This window comes from Equus caballus, chromosome 1 (genome assembly GCF_041296265.1).
Source record: "Equus caballus isolate H_3958 breed thoroughbred chromosome 1, TB-T2T, whole genome shotgun sequence".
Classification (NCBI taxonomy): domain Eukaryota; kingdom Metazoa; phylum Chordata; class Mammalia; order Perissodactyla; family Equidae; genus Equus; species Equus caballus.
The window spans coordinates 96731437-96757019 of record NC_091684.1 but is presented as its reverse complement, the minus strand read 5'-3'; positions in this window follow the sequence as shown (position 1 = coordinate 96757019).

Below are 25583 nucleotides of genomic sequence, written 5' to 3'. Positions count from 1 at the left end.
AAATCAGTAAGGACAAAGATGATTATTTAATATCTGATGCTTGAATAATTGGGAATAAATTATATCCCTACCTCATACAATACTGCAAAATAAATTTTTTGGATTTAAATATTAAAAAACACAACAAATTAGAAGTAAATATTTATTAAATTTCTGCAAGGAGGAGCATTTTCTGATCTGAGAGGCAATGAAAGAATTCTCAATAAAAAAGTGAACAGATGTGGCTAAATTGAAATGAGAGTAACGCAATTAGGATGTGTCCACATTCAAAAAGGCAAAATCAATCTGGGAATGATGTTTCAGTAAATATGACAAGCAATGAGATCTCACTGTGTTTCCCAAGTGAGTTTATTCGGCAGTGATGGATGTGAGAACTAGAGCCCAGACTCCTGACTCCCGTGTCCACCCAGAGAGATTGGACACTGTGCATCCACCATGAATGGAACTGTAATAATGAAGGACATCCTCTGTCATGGACTCAAGACAAAGTAGTGTTCTGGTTGAACAACCATATAAGGAATTGACTTATGCAGCTACTGGTGTATTTATCAGAATTACCTGAAAATTAACGTGGTTTTTGCACTGCCATTATACCTAGTTCATCGACCATTTTGGTACAGAAATTCACCAAAACTCAGATTACCTCCTGAAGGAAATGAATAATCAAATATAGAAGAGAACTAGCTTGAGGTGAGCCGGGAAGGCTCAGAAGGCCAGGAGACCTGCTTGTTGTTATTTACCCTGAGACCTCCTTCCCTTACAGACTAAGGGGAGGGGCTCAGGAGTCCAGATGCTTCTTCTGTTTCTCTCCTGGTATATGAGGCTTTTATTTTTCTTTGTATTTCCTCTTCTGTTTCTCTTCTATGTTCCTTGCTTTTTCTTCATTTCCTCTTTTCTCCTTTTCTAGTAAAATGAATGGATCAGGGGCTCTGGAATCAGTGCAGTCAGTTCAGCCACGTAATGACTTTTAAACCTGACGTAAATTGTGTAAGAGCCATAGTTTTCTGTAAAATGGAGACAAGAATACTTAGCCTCCAGGATTTTGTGGGTATTAAATGAAGGAATGCATGTGAAATGGTTGGCAATATTAGGAGCTCAGGGTCCCTTTTCCCTCATGGCTCACCTCCCTTTCAAGTTCTCTACTAGGCTGAACTTTCCTGAGGGTCTCAGGCTCGAGAATCCATAAAGCCCTACTTGCCTGAAGCCAATCTGTGAAATGTCTAGTTGCTTTTCAGCAGCAGGAATAGGCGATGAGATCAGGGTAATTTTATGTTGGTCTTCTACCCTACAAACACCACCATGCTTCCTGCATCCCCACACAACGCCCAACTTCCCACCTGCCCATATCTGGTTGACTCTGGTCTTATCGGTTTAATCTCTATATACCAGAGATGGTCAGAGTGTGAGGTTCTCCTGATTCAAGTGGATTCCAGGACACAGACTCTGTTTGAAGAGGGGTTTGCTCAACACCATTTACAAAGCTTCAATGGTTCCTGTCTTGGAATTTTGTACATGGAGGAAGCCCGGGGTTTGGGCAGAGATAACAGTCATTTCTCCCTCCATAGCTGGGCAGACCTGTGGCTCTTTCATTCCTTCTTCCCTCTAAGGTGGGCAGTGATTATCTAACTCCCTTGCAGACGACACTGGACATGGGAAACTTGCTGGATTTCTAAGTGGAATGTCCCAGCTTCCTTTCCCTGTAGCAAGCACCATAGCATCCTCATCGGTTGGAAGTATGAGTCTATGGTGCGCTCATGGGTGCAAGAGCCAGGGCACCTAATGTCACATAAAGATTGTAAGAGGTTTTCCCTCCATACTAACCTGTCTAGGAAATGAGGTGTGGGAAGGGCAACCTAAGCAAAGAACATAACAGGAGCACATTTCCATAAATCATAGAAAATATAGATGATCTTTTATTATTCAGCTTGTTTGGGCCCAGGGCAGGTTGCCTCAACTATCCCACAAGGGCATATTGAATATTTTGAATTAAAGTTACTTGAGAAGCAGCCAAGGCAAAAGGAAAAATAAAGCATTTGACTTTCCTCTCTATGTTCCCCCTGAAAGCAGGATATAAATCCCCCACGTGACAGATGCTCCCCCTGCATCCTTATCACTAGAGCTTGGGAATTCAGGACCAAGAAGCCCGTACAAACAAACCACGTGAATTTACTACCCTGAACCTAAACTCAGATTAAAGTCCTCACTAATTCCATACCTCACTAATGCGTTGTTTCTTTGTGTAAAAGATATATATATATATATATATATGTATATATATATATATATATACGTATATATATACACACACACACACGTATACACACTGCCTGCTCTGTTCACTCTCTGAGCATCATTTCTTTATGATCTCCAACATGTATGTGTTAAACTGGGTTTTTCTGCTGTTAACCTGATCGTGTGTCAGTTTTACCATGAGTCCAGCCCTAAGAACACAAGAAGGGTAGAAGGGGTAATTCACCCCTCCCTCCCCAACAAGCTCAAGTATTGACTGAGCAGCTACTAATGGCTAAGATCTGGGAAGATAAAGACGAAGGAAACACAGTTATGGTGTTGAGGAACTTTCTTTCCAGTGGGCAAGACGCTTGCATAAGTGCTTTAGTGTTCCTAGCTGTGATAAAAATCTGAGGGGCCCCATGGTAACATGCGGTGGGAGGCATCATTTGGAGCAGGGAGCCAGAGGTGGGGTGGGGGGTCGGATGATGGTGATCAAGAAATGCTTCCTGGTGACGATAACTCCTGAATTTTCCTGAGGGGCTTTGCTACACTTAATTGCACGCTGTGACAGGTGTCTCCAGGACCCCATGTTAAAACAGGGCTTTCTCGCTGCTGCTGAAACACCCACTCAGACACCATTTGGCCTTTCAGGGTCTTAATGAATTTCTCATCTAATATCTTATTCAACCAGAGATACAGACTCTAATTTCAATTACATTTTCTGAGAAAGACTTATAGGATCCAATTTAGGAGAAATGCTGAAAGTGGAATATGAATCCACAGAATCCCAAATATGTCATCCTTCTTCTAACTCCCACGCTGAGGTCCCTAGTAGAATGCCCAGTGTGGGCAGAATCTATAAATCTTTCAGCGGAAAACAGCATCAAGGCAGTTGGGAGACATCAGCATCACAAGAGCAGCTCATCTTATCACAATAGTCCATCTTGTTAAATGGCCATAAAAATATAAGGTGGAAATCAAAAAGGAATCGGAGCCAGCCCACGTGGTCTATCTGCCCTCACTTTCATGCCACTCTCCTCTGAGTTCCGTTTTTACTCTTTTCCAGGAAATTTTTCTATCTATGAATTTTCAATGAGGTGTTTGCATAAGCCCTTCCCTTGCAGCACATCTCGCCAATGGGTGAAGTGTTTCATGATTAATTCCAATAAGGCAAGAGTTTTAGTGCCTTCAGCGTTGTCATGGTCAATTACGTTTGAATTAAAACTGCGGAGTAAAATCTGCAAAGGAGCAGACCTCAGTTAATGCCCACAGTTTGGCATGTCGTGCTTCAGAACACTTGTACACAGACACACTACAGAGGGCAAAATGGTTCCCTTAGTAACTATTCGAAGACTTTGGAGCCACATTTGGATAGAGAGAAGTCACTTGATCTCCAGGATTGAATGCTAGACAACCCATCTCCATATTGCCACGGAAAATGACCCAGGCAGGAGGAACGCCCTCTCTTACATCGAAGGAGGCGGGCAGGTCTGTCCTTGCTCCTCATTTCTGGAAGCGAAATTAATGAATATGGCTTCTTGAGTTTTGAAATAGAAGTGCCTCCAATTCTAGGCTAAAAAAGCCCAACAAGTGTGATTGCTTGTCAGTGAGAGGGTAACGTAACAAAACTGAAGTTCAAGGGGGAAGAAGAGAATCGCTATTATAAAAATACAGGTAAATGTGTTAAATGTGCTTAGATGCACAAAAGGTAGTTAGCACGTCAATTGAATTCTGAAGAGGAGAACACAGATAACCAAGTCACTAAGGACCTATCTACAGTGGATTTTTGGTGCCAGAGTTTGACTTGCCACCCTTTCTAATGAGGTGATAATGAGCTGTGAAAACCCAAAGGAGATGTTGGCTAGCAATCCTTATAAGGTAAGGTAAGCCTATTCCCACATGCATGGTCAGTCCTGGAATTTAGCAATGAAGGCACTAATATCAGCTGCTGTAACTTCCCGTAGAAAGAAAACGTGGTTTTGGAAATGACACTGACTGAGGCTTCTGATTTTTGAAGTTGTCAGGAATTCCCTAAGAATGACTTAGATGTCAGGAAATGAGAATAGACTTGGCAAGATGTGAAGGCGACATCATAAAAGCAGACAACCTACATCTACTCACAGATGGAGACATCTGACTTTGGGCACCAGCCCCAGCCCCACTCCTCATTCTTAGGATTAATTCTATATTTAGGCAAAATGGAATCAGGAGTTCCTGTCCCACCCTCTGAACTCATCATTAAGACTCTGGCTCCAGGTGGTTTGGAGCTCTGGTTATTTAACTCAAGAGTTAAGTGTCTGCCTCAGTAGAGAAATAAAACTGTTTATTCTAAAGTTCATCCTCTCAAAGACTGAGACTTTGTCTTGCTTTTACTGGAGTATTTTAATTCTTCCCCTAAACCCCACAGAGAGAACTAAGGACTGGCCACTTCTTTTTAAGGTCTAGCCGAGAATGGCAGGTGGCAGCCAGACCACAGCTAGAGATACGACGAAGGTCAAAGTCCAGGAGATCTGCTCAGAGCCATCAAGGAAGGAGGCCAGGAGGAGAGGAGCTGAGCTAACTTGTAAGAGGATAGAGGTTCTCAGAGCAGAGGTAAAGAAGAAGAGTCAGGAATTTGAAATAAGTTCGTGCCAGAAAATTATCTTGAAGGCAGCAAATGTATTTTTCTTTAATCTGGCAAAACTTGGTTGAAATACGACGTTAGTGTAAAAATGGGTCAGGGACAGTGATGGAAAGCTTGGAGTTTGAGAATATTCACAGAGCAAAAAGACAGAAATAAGTTTGCTCAAAAGTCTCTCCCAGCTATCCGTAATTGGAAGTTGCCCCCGTGTGGCTTGCTTTGATCCCATGCTCTGGAGAAGGTTGAACCACTGTATGCATATTGATTAGATGCCAATTGGCTCCCTTGGCCTTGTAAGACCCCCATGTTCTGGCTCTCTGGCTCCTGCTAGCCACTCAGAATTCCTTTGTTACTCCTTGTGAGAAGTTGTAAAGAGAAATCTAGGATGCAGTGAGAACCAATCACAGGGGATACGGCCTGGTCTGTTACAGGTCAGATAAAACCTGTCTGGGGAGGCGGCATTTAACATGAGATCTGAAGGATGAGGAGTAATTTGGTCAGGAGAAGGACAATTTTCCAACCAGAAGGCATGGCCTATGCAAAGGTCCTGAGGCACAAAACTGTCAAGGCAGCTGGTTCTGTGTGTCCTGGGTCAACCTCCCTCCAATAGTTCCTGCCTAGCCACAGCCCTGCCCTGGAGATAGCTGCTAGAGGAAAGAAAGGAACGGAATGAAAGTATTTTTGTAGAGATGCCCAACTTGCTTGGTGCAGAATGGGCTGGGAAATGGGAAAAATAAAGTAGTGCTCAGAGAAATATAGTTTCCTACTTCCCATCACTTTGGCCAACATTTCTGAATTGGAAATTAAAGAGAGTATTTGGCAGGCCTGACATTTCACCACATTCTAGCTGACCTCCAGTCACAGAAAAACTGGCCAACTTCAGTGTCAAAGGAAGTTGTTCTTATAAAAAGTTTTATACACACACACACGTATAGTTCCATTTTCTCAATGTTGAATGATTTGGAACTCACTCTATATTTACTCAGCTGTGCGTAGCAATTACCAAACAGCTAAATGGTCAAGAATTTCCATAAAGTAAAACACAAATACCTGATATTTATGTTTTAAAGTCTCCCCTTTCAAACCATCATATTTAACCCTGAGCAAAGGGATTCCCTGCTGACACTGGGATTTGAATGACAGAAAGGATCAGCCACTATATTTTGTTTCCATTGGGATCACATTATCAACCTGTAATTTCTCCATATTGGAAAATAGTGCTTGATTTCCAAATAATGAGCAGTTGCACGATGGCTTTGCCCCCGTGCCACCAAACATTAGTGCCATTTGCATCTCCCCATGCGGAGGCAGAGATGGAGACATGCTACTTTTTGTCACTTTTAGAGAAGACCCTGGGGCCCCCAAGACACAGAGCCACACTATCCTTTGAGAACAATACACCTAGCAACCCTGCTTCCTTCCCGCCCTCAACCCTAAGCGTCCCAGGCCAGGGAGCCTCTGACCTCTCTCACATGAGGAGCATCTCCAAGCATCCTCCACACAACTGGTACCTTCCCTAAGTGACAGGGGTACCGTCCTCTGGAGGCTTCAGGACACTATGGGTTGCTCACAGAAATATATTTACAAGAACATGGCTCAAAAAAACTTTTTTCAGCAAAGTCTTGTCTATATATTACAGTTTCTTTCTAGAGCCTTCAACCGTTGAAGCTCTGAGGTTCCATGTCCAGGGGAAGGCACTGACAGTTTGTGGTCCCAGAATCCCCAGAAGCATCTGAATCAGAGAGGGTTGCACCATCTGCACAATGCATTGGACAGGAGGGGCACAGACTAAGAAGGAGGGATGAGATCTTGCAGCCCTTTGGGTCTAGGGAGACCAAAATCACAACAAAAGAAGACTAGTTGTTGTGAAAAAGCTTGAGTCCATTAATTGGCACACACCATTTTCTGTGGGGGTGGTGTGAGAGGTGAAATTCTAAGGGAGGCGGGTGGGAGCTTAACACTCAGCGTCCAGACATGCAGAAGTAAAGTGTGCCCGGGAGTGCCCATTGGAGATACAGCGTGGATGATGAAAACCAGGAGCTGGGCTCGAAAGGTGGGCAGGTTTCCCGGGAAAGGAGAATGACGTGACACAACATTCCCCAGATTTCAAAGAACCAGAGGGACGGAGAAGCCTGGGCTGCCCCTCCAAATGTGGGGGGCTCTGCATCCTTTAGATGCAGCCCCTGAGGGCTGATGTGCTTATTTGCTCTGGCTCTGGAAAAGAGTCATCCTGGCAGTGGACACCTGACTAATCGTGGTGCCCAGCTAGAAAAGAGCTTGCACTGAGATTGGCCATAAGGCAGGGCAAAGAATCTCCAGTGACAGGTTTTCGTTGGATGAGGCCTCGTTGCTAAACACATAGCGTTTGTATCATTTGCTCTGGCTCTGTCCTAGGCAGAAACAGAGAATATAGCTTATGCCAGTCCCCTGGGGTATTAATTTTGCCCAGGCTTAAAGGTACGGGAGCACCATCTAATACACACTGCCCACACACATGCAGGCATTATTTTGGTTTCCATGGCCTTTATTGGCAAGTTTTATTTTTACTTCTTGAAGTACCCCTCAAAAGGCTCCCTGCTCCTTTCCTCTGTAAGGAATGGACTCTTATAGAAAACTACCAGCATGGGAGTGAGGCAGACTTGAGATAAAATCCATGTTCTAACATAACTAACTGTTTGACCTTGCAAAAGTCATGCCTCTCCCAATGTAGAGAAAGATAGATGATATTGACTTGAAATTTAAAATACTGGGATGAGGAATAAATGACATATTACATACCAAAAGTCTCGCACTTCCCTTAATTCAGCATGTCCCAAACTTCTGTTTGACTGTTGATCTCTCTTTCTCTTTCTCTCTCTCTGTCGTCGAACTCCTATTAACATCCTCAGAAATACTTATGAAAATTCCAGCAGCCCCTATCTACTGATCCTCTTTCCTGTATGGATGAGATGCACACCCTTAGGCTGGGACGTTACAATTTCTTTGCCTCAAGCTAGCCAACCTCTGTTGGATGTCAAGATATTGTGAACTCTCATTAAGGATCCCCTAGAGGCTCTTTTCCAGGGTGGCTTGACAGGGTTATAATATGAGAATCTTTGTCAAAGTCACTGTGCTCCACTGTGACCTTCCTGAATTTCTCATTTAATAGGGCACATGTTTGTTTTTTGGCAATGGATGCTTTTCTTCCCAGAGCAATGATGGGTTGAGGTTGTTATTCAAGGACCCTCCTCTATGTCTTATTGATCTTCCATCAAATTCCATTATGGTCACATAAAGATTTGATGTGCCCTTTGTCTGTGTTGCTGGGTAATTGGGGAGGTGGGGAGAAGGGAACTACCAATGACTGAGCCTCTCTGAGTGCCTCAAGAGGAGGATGCAGTGGGGCCGCAAGACACTGAGCTAGAGCTCTAACAGAGGCAGCTTACCCACTGCAGGGTGGGGCAACCACCCCATTTACAGATGAGCAGCCAGAGGCCCAAAGAGCTTATTCAGCTGGTCCACGTTCACACAGTTATTAAATGGTGCTGGGCGTATATAGTTTGTTTTTCCTGGTGCAGAATGCTGTCCCGTCACTCTTCCTCTTTAGAAGGCCTGAAGATTTAGTGTTGGCTTCTCCTGATTTGCTCTGCCTTAGGCTGTCGGTGGATCACACACAAAAACTCAGCTGGCTTTGTCAAGTTGACAATCGATGCTACAAAGGTCCTGAGGACCAGGAATTTTGGAGGATGAACTTTTGCCACTTGACCTGGTGTCCCTGGAGATGCCCGAGTGATTGATCTCCCCACTGGGCCCTGGCAGGGCCTGGTTCAGAGATCAAAGCAAGAGGTCCCTACAGAGGCACTGGGCCAAGAGTATGCCCTTCACAGAAGACATGAAGACAATACCCCTGCATAAAAGGAGCAGGATAATGAAATATAACAGGAAGATTAAATTAAAATTTTATGTTAAGATTTTATTCTAATCTCCCACAGGGCTTTAAGATTTCCTTGGTTCATAATATTCACCAGGAAAAATGGGGCTATGGTGTATTCTCATTCTGTAGCTTATAGTCTTTTTTTAATTCTCACACTAGATACAATATTAGGTTATTTTAATTAGTTTTTCTATAAAAGCACATTTGCAAGTATCGTCTGGTTTAAAATCTAATGGAATCATAGTTTGTAAATGCTCAGTTAAAGATTTAGTCAAACATGATTGTCCCATCAGTGAGTGCTCTGAAAATTTGTCCGTACAAATTAGATTTTTGACGCTGCTTCATTTCCCACGTGGCATGTCATCATCTCTTTACTGCACTTTGCATTGGGTTATTGCTGCAGACCCAGCCTCAATGTCAAAACAATTGGGAAAAACATTATTGTATTGTGAACAGACTTGGTGATATCTTGCTGCCATTTGGGGAAGGAGACAGGATACTCAAGGTGCAACCCCATCATACCCATAATGACCTTACAGAAGCACAAGTCACACCTCTGTGGGCTGGCTGTCCCCTGTCTAGGTCATGAATAATTTAGAAACCACAGAGGACTGAGACTTGAAAGCTGTGAGTTGCTGGGGTGGATGAGGCTGGCAGAGGCAGGCCTGAAATTGTCAATGCGCAATTGCGTCTGTGCCAGGTTATCATTATTCACTCGGGGCTGCACAGGGATCACATTAATACACCGCCAGCTGACTCTATAGGAGAACGACTGGGTAGAAAGTCATCTTTGCCTGGAAACAATTCAATACCCAATTGGAGTGAGGGACAGAAGCCAATCTCCTCCAAGTCCCTTTCCGTCTCTCTTTCTCCTACATCCCCTGGGTCAGCTCATTGATAATGTAAAAGGGTTGCAGGGCTATTTCTCCTCTGTAAATTCATCTGAGAAGGGACGCTGACATGATACACTACATCAGTCCTGGCCACTGAGGGTTCTACTTGTAGAAGGGGTCTCTAGGCATTAACTGGGCACCTCGGAGTTAAACGCATTATCAGTAAGACTGATGTGAATGCCCCACCTCATCAGGAGAGGGGAGATGCTAGGACTCAGAGCAGCCAGAAAGGTTGACTTTGGATGTGGTGCTGTAGGCAGAGCTGTTTTCCTCAGACCAATCCTACAGAGAATATGCCTTGAGTTTTTTGAGAGAGGAGGGAAGATGAAAATTGGACCAGCAACACCAATAGAATTGCTGTTGTAATAGAGCAAAAATGAAGAGAGAGAGAGGGGCCGTGGGTTGAAATGTCAACAAAAATGAGGACAAAGCTTATTTTTCTCTTCCCTGGGGCAATCTAGGCTGAAAAGTGGAGTGATGACGACCCAGAAGGGAAGGAAGGAGAGCTGCCGACAAAGCAGGCAACCTTCGGGGAGAGACCGGGGCCCATCTCATGTGCGACAAAGGTAAGCGGTAAGAAAGCCAGAGCAGGGCTTTACACTGGCGGCCACCAGAAGAGCTGTCCTGGCCATCAGAGAGATTCATCAGTCCTTTCCAGGGGTTGAGGGGGTTGAGGGGAGCTTGGTGGCAAAGTGGGGTGTAAGTACTTTCAGTTTCTTTACAATAGAGACAACTACAGTCATGTGCTGCATGATGATGCTTCAGTCAACAACAGACCGTAGGTATGATGGTGGTCCCACAAGATTAGTACCATATAGCCTAGGTGTGTAACAGGCTATACCATCCAGGTTTGTGTAAGGACACTCTACGATGTTCGCACAATGATGAAATCACCTAACGATGCATTTTTCAGAGTGTATCCCCGGTGTTAAGTGCCACGTGACTGTATAGCAAGACCGTGGGTAAGAGTGCTGGGGCTGGAGTCATACCACCTGGGTTCAAATGCTGGCCCTGCACTTGCTACCATTTATTAGTCTGGAAAACTTCACTGCCTGTGGAAGACATGGAGATACGCTGCTCGTCTTCCCCTTCGAGAATGGACTTGCTGCTCAGGTAGAGGAGTGTGGATAGCAGACAGCCTCCAGCTATTAGCAGGGTCCACCCTGGCTTTCAAGCTGAGGTCATGCCACTATTGAGGCAGCCCCTGCCAGTGACTAAGCATGAGATGGTGCGAACACCTAGGCCTTTCATTCAAAAGGAGGCCTCCTCGAATGGGTGGTCTTTGCTCTGCTCCCCGTTGGACTTGGCAGAATCTTTGTCAAGTCCAGATGTTGGCTCCCCTTGACCAGTCCTGCTTCCTCCCCAGTTCTGTCACAGGTGTTACTCCACCGTAAACTTGTTCTACTCTTACTTCCATCTCAGCATCTGCTTCCCAGAGAACCGAACCAGTGCCACGGCCCTATGCCTCAGTTTCCTCTTCTGTAAATTGGGCATAATAAATTTGAAAGCTAATTTATTGCTGTTATGAGGATGAACAAGATTATCATGTAAAATGCTCAGCACAGCACATGTCACAACACTGTCACGTCCTCCGTGGAGTGAAGACTGGAAAGGTCAAGATTGTGTTATTTTCTCTAAATAATGAGCTTCATTCTCCCTCGCTCTAATTCCTTTCAGCATTCAGCTGCTTAAGCATATTGTGGTATCTAAACCCTTGGCCCCAGGAACTGAGCCTGGTCTTATGACTGGAAGATTTCTCCTTTTTGAAATTTCCCTCGCAGAGACTTCGGTCTGACCATCACTTATTTACGGTTTAACCACATGAACCAGCTAGAGGAGGTGTCAGTTGTCTTGACAGAGGGAACCCAGGATTCTGGAATGAAGATTTGGGTGTTCTGGAGAGGTTTACACCCTTGGCTTCTAAAGCGCAAGCCAGAGGCTCCAGAGCAGTCTGAGGAGCACCATGAGGTATTCCTTATACTGTGCAACAGGGGATTGCCAGCAGTTTTAGCGCAAACAGATCTCAAAGGCTGCAGGATGCTCTGATTAGAAAGGGTTGGAGTTTCATGACTACGCTGAATTCTTGATGTAGAAAATGACTGCCATGAGTCATTCTTTCTGTCAACAAGAACCCCAGACACTGCAACAATTTTTATCTGAGAGATCCCGGGCAAAATCTCTTTTCCCCAGATACTGCCAGGCCCAGGGCAGTAGTCATAGTGATGGTCGTAGAGAAAGTAGCTCGAGGCCCCAGCTCCACATCCCTGTCTATATGACAAAGTGGTTATGGCTGGAACTTAAGCTTTCATTTCTTTTCCTTCTTTTTGCTCTCTTTTTCTCCTTCCTCCCTCTCTCCTTTACTTTCCTTTTTCTTCACCAACTGCCCTTCAAATATGCATTCAAGAAATTTTACTGATCTCTTTCTAGGTCCCAGGGTGACATAGAGAAGTAAGATATAGTAGTTACTGTCAGCAAGTTCATTGTCTGATAATTATTAGAACAAAAAATAAAGTATCACGATTTGGGGCAGTTAGGAAAGACTTCACAGAATACACAATTTATGGACTTGGTCTTGAAGAGTGATAAGGAGCCTTCCAGGCAGAGTGGAATGGGGGTGATGGCAGTGGCAGGGGTGTGGAGATGACGTCACTGCAAAGCAAAGTGAAGAGCACATACAGAATCAGAGAGTTGTCAGACATTGTGGACTTAAAATACTCTCTCCCAGGGCAGGACTGTACTCAGTGACCCAGCAGCCCTGGGAAGTGATCTTTCAGTGGCATGGAATCCATATTATGCCAGGAAGTTTGTGAAGAACACGGAACTATTTTTAACAGGGCAGGATTAGAGTTAAAGCCTGCTAAGGTCTTTCCTGGCCGCCTAAAGCTTGGATTGGCGAGTCTTGGTTTACATTGGACTTATGAGTATAATCTCTCCAGAGAGAATGAGGTCCTCCAACTTAAGTGGCTTCCCCAACCTTGTTTTTTTCTGTAAGCAAATATATGCATTTGAACCCATGAACTGCCACTGATTTATGTGTAACTGAAGAAAACAATGGAAATATGGCCACGTGGGCCAAAAATTAGGGAAAGCTGAAAAACCAGGAAACATGAAGGACTCAAAATTAAGATAGGCTATTTCCTTTAAAAATATACATTTAGTGTCATCGGTGACATTCCAGGGAACTTGTGATCTGAACCATGTCTTTGGCAGTGGCTTGGGCTGCTCATGGCCAAATCATTCTCTCACCTCATTGCCCTGTACATAGACCCTAATAAATCACATCCTACTTTATCGCTGTGCTCTGGCTTTATGTTTCCTCACTCACTATCTAAGTTTTTCAGCTTTCTCAGATTTAACAAAGTCATAAATTGGTAGACGATTTTGACTGAGCATATTTAGTGGACTGACGTTTATAGTTAAATGTTATGTTAATTCATGGTTAACTCAAGTCCATCACCACACACACACACAACCTTTTCCTCTCACGTTGGCATCACTGCGTATCTACTCTCTGGTAGAGCTCTTGTCACTATGCACACTGCACTATCTGTCTCCAACTCCTCAAGATTACCATGACTCTGGGTCTTTCTTGCAGTGTGTAGAGGTTTCCCAGACTCTTTTGGAAGCTGTCCTTTGAGATTATAGTCTCTACTCTGTTCCTGCTTCTGGATTATTGGAGAAGGTTCAAAGTTTCTGCCTGATCTACAATTAGATAGGTCCATTGATAACCACTCAATGAGGACATCTTTTCAGGGAGTCAAATATTTGTTTGAATGTTGCTGCTTTAATTCTCAACATTTGTTGCATTGAGCTCTGCCTGGACTCTTCCCCAAAACCCACTGAGGAAGAAGGAAAGCATCCCGCATCCATATCCACTCGGACATCGGTACAACTCTCTTCTCATGCCCTCTATGCCTTGCTCTCTCTCTCCCTCTCCATGATACACAGATACACTCAATCTTCCCCCTTCCTCTATGTTCACCATAAGACTTCCCTGATTCTAGAGGAAAAAATAAAAAGCATTGCCATCCAGAAAACCTGTCTCTTGAACAGACTAATATATCTGTCCCAACACATTCAATGGGAAGCAGGTTCATAGAAATTTTCTAGGTTTTCTAAGGAGTAAGTATGGTAACTCCTATTAGATGCTGAGCTTAAATGCTCAGCAAGCAGAAGAGGTGAGATCGTTGGGATTTTTAAAGAATGTCCACCAAAGGAGCCTGCTGGGCAATCCCACATAGAAGAAAGAAAACAGGAAATATTAGACAAGGATCCCAAAAGGCCACCACACTATATGTGACCTTGGGCAAGTTACTTAGCTTTTCCCTGCCAGGCTTTGTAAAGTGGGATGATAGTCACATTATCTTCATCATAGGACTATGATGAGAATGAAATGGAAAAATGAAAATGCACCAAGTCCTTGCACCATGCCTGGAATATAGACAGTGCTCCCTAAATGTTAGACATGTTTATTTTTGTTTCTTAGTGTGACAAAAAATTGCAAAGTTTACAGTAGCAAAAAAATAGAATTCTGACATATGTTTCACAATTTATACTGCAGATTTACTGTTCTTTTGACAATTCTGTAATATTTCCAAGAGTAGCTATGTTGCCCCACAGGACCACTAGGGGATTAGGTTGGGATGGTAAGAGGAAATCATTCGGTTTCACATTTTCCTAATACAACACAAATGGCCCAAAGATCATGTTCGGTCTAATGTATCACACAATCTGTTCAGTGTTTTACTTTTTCACAAAATGAAATGTTAATGCCTGAAAGATCATTTACATATGGCCTACTAGTTATTTAAGAAAACAGCAATTAAACATGTTGAGATAATTAACAGTGTGCACACGAATAACAATGCTTTTTAGATGCTAGACATTAATGGAGTAGATGCCACATAAATGTAATCCCACACTTCAGTTAGGATTTCTTCGTTAATTACATTAATTTACAAATTTAAAACAACAATCACATTCATTCAAATAAAATGAGTATTTTAAAAGTTGAAACAATCAAAGCGAGTCTCCGCTCTGAGGACAGAATGTATCAGATTAACTTTATTTTCTGTCCCCACCAGAGGACAGTGTAATTAAGGACAAGAAATCACCTGCTACACTGCAGGCTTGTCCACAGTGGACTCACCCATCCCTTTCGTGCACATAATTTGTTTTCAAGCTGACTCGCCTGCTGGTATCCAAAAGAATGGAATTGTTCTGCAGCTGTGATTCATGTGCTCTTCCCTGGGTCTGAGTCCTGCATTGACCCCACCATACGGATTCTAAATGGAACACGTGGAAACGTCAGGTGAACAGAGTCTCGGGTCAGCCCCTGGCTGCCTGGCCTGGGGTCACAGACCTAGCAGATCCAGGAGACTCTCAGATCCATTCATATTCATGGCAACATTTCACAAGCCCAGGACTGCTCCCAAGATCATCATAGTCTATTTCTGAAGGTAGTGACCCAACCACCACTGTACCTGGGGCAGCCGAGAATACATATCCCTCTAGCGTCTGCTGAGCCACTGGCACATGAAACAGCCCCATCGAGGGGCAGCCTGATCCAGGGAAAGCCTTGGAATGGCCATGTCTACCACTTGCTAGCTAGGAGGTCTTGGACAAAATTATACGCCTCTATGTTTCTAAATTTGTAAAATGGGGATAATATCTCCTTCATGGAGCTATTTTGAGGATTGAAATGAGATAATCCCTTGAATGTTAATTCCCTTCCACTGTTTTGAATGTTTTTAAGCCCTCAGGATTCAGGCAGCTGCAGCAGGAAAATTTAACTTGAAAGAGAGGAAGGGAAGGAGGGAGGGGGGAAGGGAGGGATAGGAAACTTAAACTCTACATTCATTAGATGACCACTTCGTGGATCCACGGTCATCACCGTAAGAGGTTCTAGCTGTATGGCTAAAGGTCAGGCCAAAAATAGGGCAATATAAGGGCGAATAGGGCAAGTGACAGTTGGAATCTGGATTTGATTCCCAGGGTATTCTTATGGAAAGGGGCTTATGGCAAGGATGGAAATTGGCATCAATTGATCATCTATATCAAATTTGACCCTATGTCTAATGTTTTGTTTACACCCTTTTTACATAGTTGGTGAGTTTCAAGGCTCTAATTTGAACCCATGACTCGGTCTCTGATTTCAGAATCCTGGTCATCAAGACCTATAGCTTCCTACCTAGTCTCCTTGCTCCTGTTGCTACTATTCATGTCACAACATGTCACTGAGGGACAGACTCTCCATTTCACTGGTTCTCAGCTCCCTTGGCCCACAACATGTCTTGGGTGCTACCAAGTCAGGAGGCTCCATAGAGGAGAGGTCAGATGGCCCACTCTGGGTGAGATAAGTGACCCTGTGTAGACCCCACGTGCTAGAGCCCCACACCCAAAGGACTGCAGTCACATCCTTTTTATAGCACACTTCCTTGTTAGAACTATACTTGGGTTTGGGGTTTCTGTCTCTATATTAAAAGCACTTCTGGCTTCAAGCTTAAAACTTATCATAGCTTCCTCTCCTGACCCTTCACAAAAAATACTAATTTGAGATTCTGTGTCTAAAAAGATGCTATTTTAAAAACTCTGAGTCCTCAGAATGCAGCAAGAATTCAGGTAGGTTCACGTTCCCAGGCCTTTGCCTTATTTCATCCTTGTACCTCGTTAGCATCCGTTGTGCCTTCTCATCATGCCAACCTGGTTAATTGCTATTAATTATTCAACATTATCCCAATAATTATCTCCTCCAGGAAGCCTTCCATGACTATGCCTCCACCTCAATGTATGGTTATGGGTCTTCCTTTCTGGAGCTTCCATGATCATCATAACTCTGAGCATTACATGTCCCATTGAGCCTCTGAACCCCTTACTATACCATGTACCTCCAGGCAGACACTGTGTCTTGATCTTTGTGCCCTAATACCTACCTATCCATGCCCCGAACTAAAGAGGTTCACCAAAAAAATGTCACACTCCATCTGGTCAAGATATTGAGGTCCCATGGAATCTGAACATGAGTTCAGCAGTCCAGACAAGAAATTGATGCAGGAATCCCGGCCCAGCGTATTAGGATGGACACAGATGAAACTCATTAACATGTGCCAGCCACACTCTCTGGAAAGAAAATGAGATCTATTTAAAGCAGGCAGTTTAATTGAGCTCCCTTCACCAAGTTCATCTGGAGCCACAGGGACTGGAGAGGAAGGTCAGCAATTGTCCCATAATTTAATCAATGCAAGAGCTGATCTTGGCAACTCATACTAAAGGAACCACCTGTTCATCAATGGCCTTTTGTTCGGACCTCATTACAGTTCAATCTGAAAGTGAAATTTTCCTTTCCTTGCTGTCTTCTGCTCCTTGGCCTCTTGCCCTGCTGTGGAGCAGCATTTCTCAAACTCCTATGTGTCTAACAATCACCTGGAAATGGTGTTAAAATGCTGATTCTGATTCAGAGTTCTAGGATGGGACCTGAGATTCAAAGATTCCCACAGGCTCCCAGGTTAAGCTCTGCAGCCACTGGTCCATGGAACACACTTTGAGTAGCAAGGTTTAGAGATGTAATTTTCAGTTTCTGCTGTGCATTCAAATCACCTAAGAAGTTCTATAAAAGCACCAGTTCCCGAGTCCCCCTTCAGATCATTTAAATCAGAATGTGGATGAAGTCCGGGAATGGTATTGGGTCAAATGTCCCCCGGAGATTCCAATGGGCAACCAAGGTTGAGAACCGTTGGCCTAAATTAGTGGTTCTCAAAGTGTAGTCACTAGAACAACAACATCGGCATCCCCTGGGAACTTGTTAGAAATGCAAATTCTCTGTGAGTAGACAAACAAATTTTGGTAAATCCAATGAAGAGAATATTATTCAGCAATAAAAAAAAAGAATGAAGTACTGATACATGTTACAACATGGATGGATCTCAAAATTATCACACTAAGTGAGAAAAGGTAAATGCAAAAGATCAAGTATTGTATGATTCCAGAAGAGGCAAATTATAGAGGGAGAAAATGGATTAGTGGTTGCCACGGACTCAGAGTGGGAACTGGGAGTGACAAGAAATAGGCACAAAGGATCTTCCTGGAGTGATGGAAACATTCTAAAACTAGATCATGGTGATGGTTGTAAAAGTAGGTCAAGTAATTAAAAATTGTGGAATTGTACACTGAAAATGGTTGAATTTTATGGTATGTAAAGTATATCTCAATGAAGCTGTTAAAAAGCTAAAAAAGGAAATGCAAATTCTCTGGCCACACCCTAGATCTACTAAATTGAAGACTCTGGAATCAGGCTGAGCAATGTGTGTTTAACAAACTCTCCTGGTAACTGAAGTGCTCTCACATTTGAGAACCCCTGGCCTAGGGTGGCGGGGTTTTGAGAGCTGCCTACTGCTGGGATGGGATCCTGGGAGGGGTTTTGGGGTAGAAAACCCAGGAAACTGCTCTGGGGGGTTGCAAAATGGAAGCAAAACAGTATTCCAGAAACCGTGGAGTACGAAACTCTTGGTAATTGAAGGAAAAAGCCTGTGTTCCATATCTGAATCTGCATCTTTGATGGCTGCTTGAATCTGGGAAAATTATTAGCCTTTTCTCACCCTTGGTAACCTAATCTGTAAATGGGAATAAAAACATATACCTGTCAGTGTTGCTGTGCAGATAAAATTAGAGGACAGACATGAAAGCTCTTCACAGTAATAGACCAATATGAGGCCCTGGTATAACATAAATTGAGGAGAATAACAGACGACGGTCCATTTTTCCTTCATATAAACTGCTATAATCCAGCCTCTTATGAGAAACTCATCTTGGAATTTTCTGTTGCTTTGGAGAAGCTTTGTGCTGCTATATTTAGAAGGTTATTATTCCAGCAAATGCATATTCTCCTGGATTCTTTCTTGCCTCTGGGGTCTCACTTATTTAAGGCTGCTTATTTTCAAAGTCACATATATCTGCTACTTGGAAAAAGCTTCTGGACAATGCCCTGCATTCAGTTTCATCCTCTTTGTTATTACAAGAACAGAAGCAGTGTTTTTACTGGGGAAACTGCCACCCCTGGAAGAGACCCCATCCTTATCTTGGAACCAAGGATTTCTCTTTGCACTCCCTGACCTAGTAAGAGGACTAAACGTTACAAGAGAAGAATATACGCTTGTTCCCCAAAGTCACCAATTAGATGTGCTAAGAGAATTTCAGTTTAACATCAATGAGACAAGAAGCAAACAGAATCAGGCTTCAGTGGAATATATTTTAGGGTGACATATAGCACTATAGCAATCTGAGCTCAAGTCAAGACATAATCAACTAATCATTGGCAATCATTGGTAATTCAGATGTGAATCAAGCTAATTTCCAGACAAACAGCCCTTCAGATGGTCCCATTGAGTTGCAGGCATAGGTGTTTATGTTGAGTAGCATTTGGACCCAAGGCAAAGGGAAAGTGCTGGACTGTGGGGCAGGGATATTGGGCAGCAATGCTAAATCCTCAGTCGTCTGCTGGTGCCCTACCCACCTAACCAGCCCACGAACAGACAGAGCCGCGGTCTTCTTTCCTGAAGCCCTGTCATGTCCTTGAAAGGCAGTCACGTCAATTTGCTTTGTCTTCCAGTTGCTCAGTTAATGTAATGCTCAAAGTGATTCAAAAGGAGAAGCCTACATCCCAGCTAATAAAATTTGTCTGCTATCTATGTCCCATTATAAACTTCTTGAAGGAAGTGTCTGTGTCTTGTCCACTGATGTGTCCCACGCAGACAATGCTACACATTGCAGCAGGGCACTATGCATTCAACATCTCTTAACAGTTAGTATCCACACTGCTCCTGTGGGGACAATATTATCTGGAATTTATCAGGAAGTACAGGGTAGAATTGGGGGGTGACCATACATTTCAAACTCCAAAGCCCATGCTGTGCATTTGCTCCTTCTTTGTCTCATCCCATATTTATATCTAGAAGTAGGCAGCAAGTTTGATGCATTGGAACTTGACCCTCCAGTTCATCTCTTAGTTCTTGGGTTATCTGGGACAATGGAGGCTTATAAGCCTTACGTGTCCACGCAGTGACAAGAGAACAAGTCCACACTCCCTGCTTGCTGTTTTCTGAGGCAGCCCTGATTGAGCCAAATCCATCTCTCCCAAAACCTCTGAGTCCAGTTCTGCCCATAAGCTCTCTAAACAGCTTTCTCATCCTGTCTATAACAGTAAAAATCCCTAGTACAACAGGCAAGGAATTGCTTGAAATTCCAATTAAGCTAAGTCTTACCAAAGCCTTTTCCATTATCTCGGTAAGCTGCTTTCTACATTAAAAGGCTCCCCTTAATTAATTCTTCTTGCTGGTCTGTTGACATGCAGCGCTTTATTATGACCTATGAATTCAAAAGCAAGAAAATAAAGTGTAGATAAGCAGTGCCCTGAACTTCCTTCATCAAATCAGAGCAGCATCATATCGCCCTGTAACTGGTCCTGACTGTTTCTCACTCCAAAAATGAAAGCACTTCTCAAGGGCGCGCTGGGGAAGGCTCAGGAAAGGGTTCTCTGGGGTCCTGGGTATGAACAATGGCATCTTCTGGGGGGCTGCTTGGATAGCAGTGTGATGTGTCATGTCCTCTTCTAGATGGGAAGCTGAAACAGGAGAGGGATGACATTGTCCCACACTTCCAGCCCAGCAGTGAATGCACATGAGGGGTTTGTTGCATGAATAAATGCATGGTGGTGACAATTTTTGCATGCTGGATTCTGACATCTTATCTTCATATGCCCACCTGCCAGGGGTTCTGTCATGTAGAGCCCACCTTACTGAGGCAGACTTCTAGTCTTGTGTCTACTCTTCTCTGCCAGCCTTCCAGCTATCCAAAGACCTAGTTTCAGAGGCCTGGTCACCTTCCAATGAAATCCACAATGGAGATATTGACCTTCTGTGTGGACCTTCTGCCCGGCTTAACCCCATCTTGTCCAATGCCATGTTAGCGTCTCAGAAAGTAATTACCTCTACAGGGCACATAGCATTTCCCTAATTCTCCGTGGATTTTGTGTCCATCTGCTCCCCTGATGTTTGTCTGTTTCTCTCTTCACTGCTGAGTTCGTCTCAACACAGGCTTATTTTTTGATGTATTGATTTTTAACCAAATTCCCCAAGATCTACTGCCAATCCCTGGGGTGAAAGAAAAATCCTTCTCAAACTTTGTAACATTTCCCCGACATGTAATTATTGGTCCAGAGCTAGACTTTCCTGGACTTTAGTCCGCTTTGTGAGAGCAAAAGTCTCTCTGACCTAGACTCCTTCTCTGGGCAGAGAAGCCAAGGCAGGCAGTCTTGGATTTAGAGTTAAACAGGATCCCTGAGGCCTGGGGACATGGCTGCTTGTGGGTGCCTGCAATGATGGTGACCCTGTAGGAAAAGAAAGAGGCATCTCCATTCAATCTGACGACAGGTTTAGGTTTCAGCCATGACAGGATAAAGCTTTACTAAAATTGACACCACATCCATAAATCTATCTGTTTCCCCCAATGTATCTATTTTTTTCCTCTGTGTCTCAGATGCTGGGCTGTGAAAGGCAAGGTCCTCACTTTTAGTGTTTTATCACTCACCAAGCAGTATGAGCCGGCAACTGACCACAGGGTTGAGTTGTTATAGTCACTTCTGTTTCTCCAGAGTATGCAGAAGGACAGCCTCAGTTTTGATGGAGAAGACATTCTGAAAGTATTTCTAATTGCTTTTATTGAAAGGGATAAAAAGAAACAACTCTAGCAGATAAAGTGGGATGGCTCCTGGGAATAATATCTGCCTCTCAAGATTATGCTTGATTTATGGTTTTGCATGACTGAATGCCAGGGTTCTACCTCCACTTCTCTGGAAAAGCCATTTCTTTCTCTCCATCCCCACTGATATATTGTTTTAGTTCAAGCATGGGTCTTTTCTCATAGGGACTATCACAGCAGCCTCCTGTTTCACCCACTCCCCTCTTAGCTCCATGAAACACTTAGAACAATCTTTTTAAAACACAAAGCTAATCATGCCAGCCTCCTGAAGGAAACCCTCCCATGGGTCTCCATCTCCCTCTTCAGGATGATCATCTGCTCGCCTCATGGAACTGCAATGGTTAATGAGATGTCACTCAGCATGAGGCGAGCATCCACTGAGTTGGCCACCGATATGTGGCTGCTCCCAGGTCCTTCTCTCCCACTTGTTTATCTCCTCTCCAAGTCTACGACTTTTTCTTAATGTGTATTGGCTTCCCCGGCATCCATGTGGTTTCTGATTCCTAAAATGTGCTTAGGAAATGTTTTGAGTGACTACCTCTATTCCACCACTACTTAAGGACAATTGCTTTAGGTCGAGTAATGTCCTTGGCACCGGAAATACAGCCATGAGCCAAAGAGAGCTCTCTGTCCCCATGGAGATCACCTAGAAAATGAGGGAGGGCAATGTCATATAAGGTGTCCAGGAAGGCCTCCCTGTTAAGCAGACACCTGAAAAAAGTGAGGACGTAGGTGTTATGGATATCTGATGAAAGAGCACAGTAGGCAGAGAAGAGCCAGCGCCTTCCTTGAGGTGGAGCCATGTTCGCAGGGTTCAGGGATCAGTGAAGGTCCAGTGTGGCTGAAGGAGAGGAGCTGTGGAGAGAGAAGCAGTACAATCAGAGAGGAGAAGAGGAGGCATGTGGACAAATGCAAGGGATTTTTTTTTTATATAGTAAACCCAGTTTATTTACAGAATGCATATTCTGCCATGCAGCTTACTGAATTGCACTCCCTGTAATAACAAAAAAGGCAAGCACTATCTTGCTATTTGAAAATGGCTTTAAATAGAAAGATCATTGTCTCTTCAATGAGTTAACTACAACCTTACAAGTCACTATAAACAATTTAAAACAGCCATAGATTTGAACTTAATCCTCAATAAGACAAAAAACCGTTGGAGGATTTTAAGCAGAGAAGTAACGTCAGCTGACTTCAGTTTTCAAAGGACTTTTTAGGCTGCTATATGGGGGTCAAGTAGACTAAATGGCAAGTGCAGGAAAGAGGAGAGCCACTGCTAGACTACGGGGCAAGAGTGGTCATCATACAGGTAGTAAGTAATGGGATTCTGGGTGCATTTTGAAGGTAAAGCTAACTGGGTTTGATTATAGATTGGATGAGTGGTATAGAGAAAGAGAAGAGTTAGGAAACAAGGAAGGAGGGCTCCAAAGTTCTTGGCCTGGATAACTGCAACAGTGGAATGGCCAGTGATAGAGATGGTGAGTATTCAGGGCTTCGTGGGGGAGAAAATCAGATATTATCTCACAATGCTGTTGAGTAGTCAAATCCCTCCTACACCTACAGGCCTTCCCCACCACTGCCACCTCTTTGAGCTGCTCTGTCTATGAGAAAGTTATTCATTGTCTACGGCTCAAATCTAGGTTCTTGACATTTCAACCCACTGATCCCATTCAAGTCCAGGCACATAAGTCTTCTCTATCACAGTGTATTTCAATGATTATGTCACTCAATTGGTTCCCCTTCAGACCAGGCCTAGTATTCTCAGTCCCATCACCCCATTTCATACCTTAGCTTGTCTCAGGTACTTCCCTCTGAAAACTTCTGGTTTGTCTATTTTCCCTTAAAACTGATATTCAAGGGGAACAAAAGCTATCAGGAGGAGGTAAATGAGAATTCTACAAAGACTCGCCTCTCATTCTAGAATCTTCACTCTTCTCTCCCTCACTCCAGAATCACATTACGTATGATTGCATCTTATTTCCATTGCTGCCTGACACTGTCCACAACGTTGGCCAATGACCTCCTCCCACTGGACCTCTATCATAGCCTCCTAGCCAACATGGCCGCTCTTGTCCCTCCACCACAGCCCTTTCTCCACACAGTCTACAGGGTGAACCAGATCCTGCATTACGCCCAAAGTAACACAGTTCCTCCCTTTCAAATTAGAGTAAAAAGTCAACTCTCCATCGTGGCATAAGTCTCCCATCACACTGGGTACTACTCAGCTTCCATTGTCTCCTTTCCCTTCTTGAAACACATCTAACCACCATGGTCTCCCCAAGGCTTGACACCTACTATTCCTTGGCCTCCACACCTTTCCCTCAATATCTTCTGTGGTTGATTTAATCTCATCATCCAGGTTTCATTTCTACTATTGCCTCCTCAGAGAAGCACACCTACCCTGACTACCTGATCTGAAGGAGCACCCAGTTACTTCCTCCATGTACCTTCATAAGCCCCTGTACATTTGTAATTCATTGTCTCACTAACTTATTAGTTTATTTGCTTACTGCCTACCTCCCCAGGGAAATGGAAACCCAGTAGGGCAAGGAGCAAGTCTGTCTTGCTAAGCGTTGCATCGTTACCTTCCATAACGCCTGGCACCTAGTAGATATGCTATGACTGGGGGGTAAAGGGAAGACTGTGGGACAGGTTAGGGTGTAATTCTAAATGCCAAAGACTTTTTTAAAAGGGGAAAATTCACCCATGTCTCCAAATTAATCACTGATATAATTTTGGTGCAAATCCTTCTGAAATTTTTCTTATACAGATGAAAACATACTGAGTATGATGTTTTATAATTTTTAAAGAAGTAGCATTAGATTGTGAACATTCCACCGTAGGAACAATGTAGTAGTAATAAAATACTAGTATCATAGAATTCTATTAATATACACAGTGTATTTTGTATATTATAAATAATATAAGAAATTTGATAATATTCTTGGTTTCTTTGTATCGTATAATATTAGCATACCATAATTTAAAGTACAGATAGTCTATTTTTAGATGTTTAATTTCCTCTTCGCCAATTCTGGAGTTTATAAACAATATTTCAGTGAACAAACTTAGCTAACCACACATTTCTGTTTTTTACCCAACATACATACCTGAAAGTAGGTTAGCTAGATCATTTTATGTTGATCTTTTACTTATAAATTTGGAAGAATTGTTTTTTAAAATTTTGAGATTAAAAACATAGACTCTTGGCCTGTCTTATATGTTGTCTTTATTTTTCTGCTTACTTCTATAATCGATTTATAGTGAGTTTCTTCCTCTATAACTTTTTAATTTTTATTTTCTAAAATCTATTAGTGATTTTCTTCATGGATTTTTCTTTTAATGTTATTCTTAGAGTTTTCCTAGCCTAATATTTAACATATATTTGCCATTATTTAATCATATTTATGCTTTTATTTATCGCTTAACTCATAATCCATCAGAAAATTTTTGGTGTATATTGTAGAGTAAGCATATAAATTATACTTTTCTCTAGTGGTATACCAATTGTTGAATTTTAAGAATAAGCAATCTTTTCCCCAGTGATTAAAAAAATCTCTTTATCATACATATTATGTAGCTACTTTGTTGAACATCTTTGGGTTTCCCTTTATTGCTTGTTGTTGTCTTTTCCTATATTGGTCACTATGTATTTTTATTATTTTATGGTTCCAAATAAAATGTGACATATGATAGTTCAAGTCTGTGACTTTGGGCAAGATACTGAATAATTCTGAACCTCAGTATTCTTATTTGTGAAATGAAGATAATATCTGCCTCATAGGTTGGTTCTGAGGATTACATTATGTAATACATATAAAGTGTTTCTTTTCTTCAGCAAAAATTTATGGCTTTGCTCAAAAGAATTCTGCAGATTGCTTACTATTTTGTAATATATCTGATATTGGAAAGGGATTTTTTTTTAACTCTTCCAAGTGATTACTTCTGAATTGTAGGACAAATTTTTAAACACAATTATATGTAAACTAGCTTCCTTAGATTCTTTCACTATTTCTAAATTTGTTGAGTAAATTATTTTGATTTGCTGGGTGGTCACCTGCCTCTTCTTCCTTCATTTTCCTAGATGCATGTCATATTTACTTTTCTTGGCTTCTTGCACCAGCCATGGCAATGTTAAATAACAGTCCACTACCTGAGACCTTCTGGGGCTCTA